This window comes from Suncus etruscus, chromosome 10 (assembly GCF_024139225.1).
Source record: "Suncus etruscus isolate mSunEtr1 chromosome 10, mSunEtr1.pri.cur, whole genome shotgun sequence".
Taxonomy (NCBI): Eukaryota; Metazoa; Chordata; class Mammalia; order Eulipotyphla; family Soricidae; genus Suncus; species Suncus etruscus.
Genome location: NC_064857.1, coordinates 9,426,672 through 9,434,108, shown reverse-complemented (window position 1 = coordinate 9,434,108; position 7,437 = coordinate 9,426,672). Strand labels below are relative to the sequence as shown.

General features: G+C 34.5%; 1 non-coding gene across 1 annotated transcript; it reads left to right on the top strand.

Moving 5' to 3' along the window:
- The first annotated feature begins 621 nt into the window (after positions 1-621).
- LOC126021176 (small nucleolar RNA SNORA51) lies at positions 622-754 on the top strand. The gene has a single exon (XR_007499782.1). It is a non-coding gene; the product is annotated as a small nucleolar RNA SNORA51 (small nucleolar RNA).
- Positions 755-7,437: the final 6,683 nt, after the last annotated feature.

Below are 7,437 nucleotides of genomic sequence, written 5' to 3'. Positions count from 1 at the left end.
GATTGGGAAAAAAATTATTAGGTGGCTAATATTAAAAATATATGTCATGGGTAAAACTTTATAAAAAATACTCCATCAAAAATAGAAATAAATGAAAATATTCTTCTTCAAGGAAAAGATAAAAATTAGTCTAAAGGCACAAAGGAAAATGCTACATTTTTATTAGAGATTAAAATTTTTTGTGTGTGTGTGTGTGTGTATTGTTGTGGTATTTTAATTACTTTTTTCACATCCTCTCTCAAACTGAGGTTGGAAGCCTCTAGACAGGACTCTGCCTATTTTCAGTATATTTGATTTTTGATTGAGAAGAGGACATATTAGGTGATGGGTATTCCCCTGATTCAATGTGAATATGTACCCAAAATACTACAGTGAAAGATATGTAAGCCATTATGGAAAAAAAAATTTGTGTTTTTAATCAGAAACTTTCTTTGACTTACATGTATTATTATTATATCAATTATATTATATGTTATGTTATGTCACTATATTATGTTATATGAGTTTACCTCATTATGTTAATCAATTTTGTCCTTTAAATGAATTCTTACTTAAAAAAAAAAACAACTTTAGTTTGCCCTGAAGAAAAAAAAATAATAAAATAAATAAAAGATAAAATAAGGCCTCCCAATTCTTACCACAGGCTGTGTTCTTTACACTGGCTGTATAGAAAGAGGAGGTACAGTAAAGGCACCCCATATACACCTCAACACAGGACCCTTGCCGGGTATGTATTGTGAATTGGGGGACAAAAAAAATCAAAACAAGGATATATCTCAGGGCCGGAGTGGTGGCACGAGCGATTAGGTGTTTGCTTTGCCAGCGCTAGCTGAGGACGACCACAGTTCAATCCCCCAGCGTCCCATATGGTTCCCCAAGCTAGGAGCGATTTCTGAGTGCATACCCAGGTGTAACACCTGAACGTCAGAAGAAGAAGAAGGAGGAGGAGGAGGAGGAGGAAGAGGAGGAGGAGGAAGAAGGAAGAAGAAGAAGAAAAGAAAAGAAAAAAGAAAAGAAAAGAAACCAGTGATGGCATGAAAGCAGGAAGTAAAGAACTCACTCACTTCTGGTAGGAATAGCAAGATTCTTTCTGGAAATAGATATTGATATTCCTAAAAAACAAAACTAGGAATTGAACTTCCATTTCACTCATAAATTCCATTTCTTGGAATATATCCCAGCACCCAAAAACAGAATGGAGAAAATATTATTTACATTTTGATGTTTCTTGAAGCTCTATCTATAACAGCCAAAATATGGAACAACTCAGTGTCAAAGGATAGATGTCTAGATACAGAAACTATCATGTATATACACAATGGAATACTAGTTAATCATAGAAAAACTGAAGTCATACAATTTTCTGCTACACAGAGGAAAGTATACTAGGAGAGTATCATATTGAGGGAAGTTAGTCAGAGGAAGAGAAACAGACACACAAGGACTCTCTCATGTGTGGAATAAAAAATAAACATAATAGTGGAATAGATCAGAGCTGCTATTTAGTAGAAGGCAATCCCCTTTGGGGGGTGGTGGATGGAATACTGATGATAGTAGAGGGGGGTGGGAAATGCCTCTAGAGGAAGAAAGTTTCAACTACGAGGAAGGGATGGTGTTGAAAGGGGGTAAAGTGTTATGTATAAAACCCTATCAGCAACATTATTGTAAATAATGCTGTAAAAATGTATATATTAAGAAAGCTCCTCTTCTAGAACAAATTTCTGACAGACAAATGGGAATAGAAGTGGGCATTGGAAGAGGAAAATTGACAAGGATAAATGAATTTCTGTTGGAAATATTGCCTGAAAAACAATCATAGGTAATTTTGTAATTTCACAGTGAATATATTAAAAACTAAACAAAAAAGACTAACAGAAGAACAAAAAAGAGAAGAAATCAAAAAGAAAAAATAATAATATCAGGATCTAGTGGGAGTCAGGAAGACTCTATTCTCTGGATTGAACACTAAATATTGTAATTAGAGATTACAGAGATAGGACTAAATCTCTGAACACATCTATATTTGGTCTATCTCTTGCCCCCAAACTCATCACACACACAAAAAAAAAAACCTGCAAAAAATGCACATGGTATATGGTACATTCCATTCCAGGTGTTACTTCTTTTTGAATAGTTTGTACTCATTTTCATCTAAGTATTTGTTAATGATATCAGCTTGTAAAAATAATGTGTGAAAATGTATTGTTTTAGTATTCCTTCTATTTAAATTGTTTCTAATAAAAGATAAAATTTAAATCTTAATATATGTAAGGAAGAGAAAAAATAAAGGGACGATAAAAATTATTTACATTTATGTGTTCTTTTAGATTTGTTGTTCTTTTGGGGACAAACCTGAAAGTTCTCAAGGCTTACTTTTGGCTCTCTGTTAAAGTATCACATTTCGTGGGCATCAGGAGTCAATATGGGGTATCAGGAATATAATCTAGGAGGGCCATATGTAAGTTGAACACCCTTCCTCTGTATTATTGCTCAAGCCCCAAAGATCAGTCATTTTTAAGATAAAAAATAATGAGGTAATTATACATTGACATTAATGTATTTATTTTGAGTCAGAGAAACTTGAAAAACTATCATATTTTAAGTTATAATTACTATGTAATTAGCAGGAAAATGTCGATAACAATAGGATAAACTATTTGAAATTTTATACCCTTACAGAAAACACTTATTTAAAGAAAACCAAATGGTATGCTAGAGAAAGAAAGCTGATCTAAATTTGATGGTGTCAGAACAAAAAATATGTATAATATGAATATTTAAAACTAATCACATCTGTTTAAAAATAGAATTAAAAATTCTAAATCTCTGTGGAAATTTTGACTAAACTATAAAAAAGATTTTTTAAGAAAGGGCAGTTCTCTCTTGAAGGAAGAGTATGTCTGCCATAGAGGCAGGCAGGGGAGAGTGCGGGAGTAGGGCAGGAGGGAAATTGGGGACATTAGTGCTGGAAAATGTACACTGGTGAAGGGTGCCTGACATTGTATGACTGAAACACAATCATGAACAACTTTGTAAATGTAATTTTTATTATTAATATTTTTATTTAAACACCTTGATTACAAATATGATTGTAGTTGGGTTTTAGTCATGTAAAGAACACCCCCCCTTTACCAGTGCAACATTCCCACCACCAATCTCCCAATTCTCCCTCCTCCCCACCCCCGCCCCCCACTTGTACTCTATACAGGCTTTCTATTCCCTCGTTCATTAGCATTGTTATGATAGTTCTCAGTGTAGTTATTTCTAACAACTATCATGACAAAGTTAGTGAGAGCAGTAGAATGCCTGTCTCAAATACAGACAGAAGTGGGGGAGGAGGGAAATGGGGAGCATTAGCAGTAAAAATGTTGCACTGATGAAGGGAGGTGTTCTTTTTTGGACTGAAACCTAACTATAAACATGTTTATAATCATGGTGCTTAAATAAAGATATTATTTTTAAATATTCTGTTATGAACAACCTTATGTAAACTACAGCTATTAAATAAAGCAAAATTTTAGATTTATTAATTAGGGATATCTTCAGAATTCAAGATTGCCAGATGAATGATAGACTCATCAAAAATTTGTTTCAAAAACAAGCCAACAATGATGACAAGTAGGCCAAGTAATAAATTTTCAGAAGATGCTTCACCCTAGAAACTTACCATTTTCTGGAAGCCCCTCTTCCTGACTCACTGGCTGTAGTTTATAATAAAGCCTGAGAGAAAGGGCAGATGAGTAATGCTGTGAGTCAGAGGTTATTAACAGTTATTTTTAAGAAAGGTGAGACTAGATTTTAAATACTTTGTGACCTTTAATATTTTATACTTAGCTATTTTAAATTATTCTGAGAATATTACCAAGGTTTACAGAAAAGTTGGCTGCTTCATACCCAGTACACTACCATTAAGAAGTAAAATTTGGTAAAAAGTAGTTTGGATGTCTTGAGAGGATTGGGAAAGTACTTAAAGTCTTATGTATTCCTGGTATAATTTTGGTGAGTCATAACATTTATTTTCTCAGTAAATGTGTTGCTTTTTAAATGTACTATGAACATTAGATTTCGGCTAACAACCATACTGAACAATCATATTGACCAATCATGTATAGTTCTCTTTTCCTAAGCCAGGTACTTTGTATTCTATACATTAAAAATCTCCCAGGACTTTTGAGTGCTATAATAAAATGTACAAGCAAATGAGTTCTAAGTCTAAACTTAATTGAAGTTTGTTAACAATATTTGTTTATGTCACTTAGGAGAGAATTCAGTTGTTAGGATATTTATACATTTAAAATATTCTTATCAAAAAAAATCAAGGGAGGCAATGGATGTTTAAAAGTTTATAATGGCCTGGTCTATTGGATAGTTTTAGAAGTGCATGCAGGTTTACCACAGCACTAGTTTGATATACAGCAATATTTGATATCCAGTGATATTCGGTTGAATAATAAGTAATTCCAAGCAATGGTGGGAGTGACACATGTCCCTGAACAATGCTTATTGTGTACCCAAAATATTAAAACAAAACAAAACAAAACAAATTTGTACTCCCCCCCCCTTTGTGGCAATCTTCCTTCCATGGACCAGACCTCCTGGCTTTGCTTTTGATTGTTTTTGGTTATTAATACCATACTCTCTCTTTTTTTTGGTAATATATCAGAAATGAATGCAATCATTCTCTATCTATCGATCTTGTTTGAACTCATTTCACTCTGCATAATACTCTCCAGATCCTCCTATGTAAAAGTAAGTTTGATTATTTCATTTTTCCTAACACATGTATAATATTTCACTGTGTAGATGTAGCATAGTTTCTTTATCCTCTTATCTGTTCTCAGCTACTTGGGTTGTGTTTAGAAACCGGTTACTGTGAATAGTGCTGTAATGAACATAGAAGTGCAAAGGGCTTTTGTACATGGTATTTTGGGACCCTTCTGGTAAATTCCCAGAAGTTTTATCACTGAATCATGTGGGATCTCAATTTCTTTTTTTTTTCCCTCAGGACTATTCATTGTTTGTATAAAGGCTGTAAAGGGAAACAGATTTTACAGCCCCTGGCCAGCCATACACGGGCACTGTCCTTTTATGGGTAAAGACAGCAGTTACCAGAAGCCCACCCCTTGTAGGATGACAGTTTGCCTGGGAGAATGTAAAGTCCAGGGCTGAAGAGTGAAAGGGGAGGCCTAGGAGACTGCTGATGCCAACTTTGCCAGATTGTTCCTGCTGGATGGTCCCTACCAAATTGCTCGAGAAGCTGTTTACTGGAGTCCTGGCTCCAGCATCCTTTTGCTGAGCATCTCAAACTGCTCTGGGCCTAACACTAACAGGCTGAACCAGTCTACAATCCTACCAGCAGTGAATGAGTCCCTTTTCCCCACATCCACACCAACACTGGTTGTTCTTGTTCTCTGTGATGTGTGCCAGTCTCTGTGGTGTGAGATGATATCTCATTGTTTTGATTGGCATCTTTCTGATAATTAATGGTGTGAAGCATTTTTTGCATATGCCCTTTGACCATCTGTATTCCTTCTTTGAGGAAGTTTCTATTTATCTCTCTCCTGGTATTTAATAGAGTTGGATTATTTTTTCTTAAGAGCTACCAATGTCTTATATATCTTAAATATTAAATGTTTATTGGTTGAGCATTGAGTAAAAATTTACTCCTAATCCATGAGCAATCCTGTATCTTGGTCACCATTTCCTTTGAAGTGCAAAAGTTTCTTAGTTTAATGTAGTCCCACTTATTTCTCTTTGTACTTGTTTGGTCAGTGGTGTTTCCTCCTTGAAGATGCCTTTAGCTTCAATGTCATGAAATATTCTGCCCACATTTTGCTTTCTGGTTCAAGTATTATTATTATAATGGTCTTTAATCCATCTATTTGACTTTTGTACATGACATTATAAAAAGAAATATGAATTCAATTTTTCCCATATGGCTGAATAGTTTTACCAAAAAAAACTTGTTAAAGAAGCTTTCATTGTTCCACTTTATATTTCTTTCCCTTTGTCAAAGATTCATTGATAGTATACTTGAGGGTCTATCTCAGGATATGCAAGTCTACTCCACTAATCAGAGAGTCTGTCTTTATTCCAATACCATGCTGTTTTCTAAAGTATTACTTTAGCTATTCATGGAATATATATGGAACTTATTGTTCCATATAAATTTGAGAAACATTAGATCTAATTCTTTAAAAATTGCCATGGGTATACTTATGTGTATTGTATTAAATATGCATATGCTTTGTGGAGTATTGTAATTTTAATGATGTCAAACATCCAATCCATGTACTCATGGATTAAATCCGTTTCCACTTCATCTTAGCCAAAAGGCTGAGAAGCAAGGTTTGTTTCTATTTTCTTATGTCCTATTTTATTTCTTGTTGTGGTGTCCTGTAGTTTTCTTTGTACAAGTCTTTCACCTCTTTAGGTAAGTTGATTCTGGGTAGTCTACTCTCTGAGGCACAATTTTGAGTGCAATTGTTTTTCTTTAATGCCTCTCTCACTACTTACATGTAGGAAAGTCATGATTTTTGTGTATTGTTTGTAGCCTGACACTTTAGGATACAAATTATTGTTTCTTGAAGTTTTTTGTAGCCCTTAAGATTTTCTAAATAGATTAGCATGACATCTGCAAATAGTGAGATCTCCAACATGAGCCAGTTCTAATATGATATCTTGACAACGAGGAAATTGGGAACAAATGGACATAAGAACAGGTTATCCTACCCTACCAACCAATGATAAAACAAAATCAAAAGACATACCACACTATGGGCTGTGCAAAAGCCAAGAACGTGATCTACAGATGACCGGCTGATAGAACCATGACCGGGCAGTATGTTTTTGGGACCAACAAGGAAGCCCTAGTCTATTGTTTGGTCTACGTTCTGCATAACAATCATGACCTCCAATTCCAGAGTCCTGACTGAGGCAATTGCAACTGAAAGGGTCTTCTGGAAACATAATGAAAGATGATATCCCAGGCTCCATCTGAGTTTCAGCACAAGGGCCAAGACCACTAACCACATATAACATACATATTCTATCTCAGTCCTCACAACAATATTCTGTACTGGGGGTTACAGTAATGATATAGAAATTGAAAAGGATATTCATAGGCATTCTCAAAATCAGTCCAGGTAGTAAGCAGTGTAGCCTCCAAATAAACTCACATATCTGTTGTTTTACATGTATTTGCATGAAATATTGTCATAGGAGTTGAAAAGAGTATACAGATTTAAAAGATAATTGGAAGTTGAAATTTTAATACATAATGATGAACTACTTCTGGAAAGTGAACTAATGATTGATATTGCTTAAGCTGAGTAAGAAGTATCAATGATATTACCTAAGGGTCTGACTTATATAATTGAATGGATGAAATGAAAAATATTGAAAGTAAAGCATATTTACGGCAATAGAGGTACATAA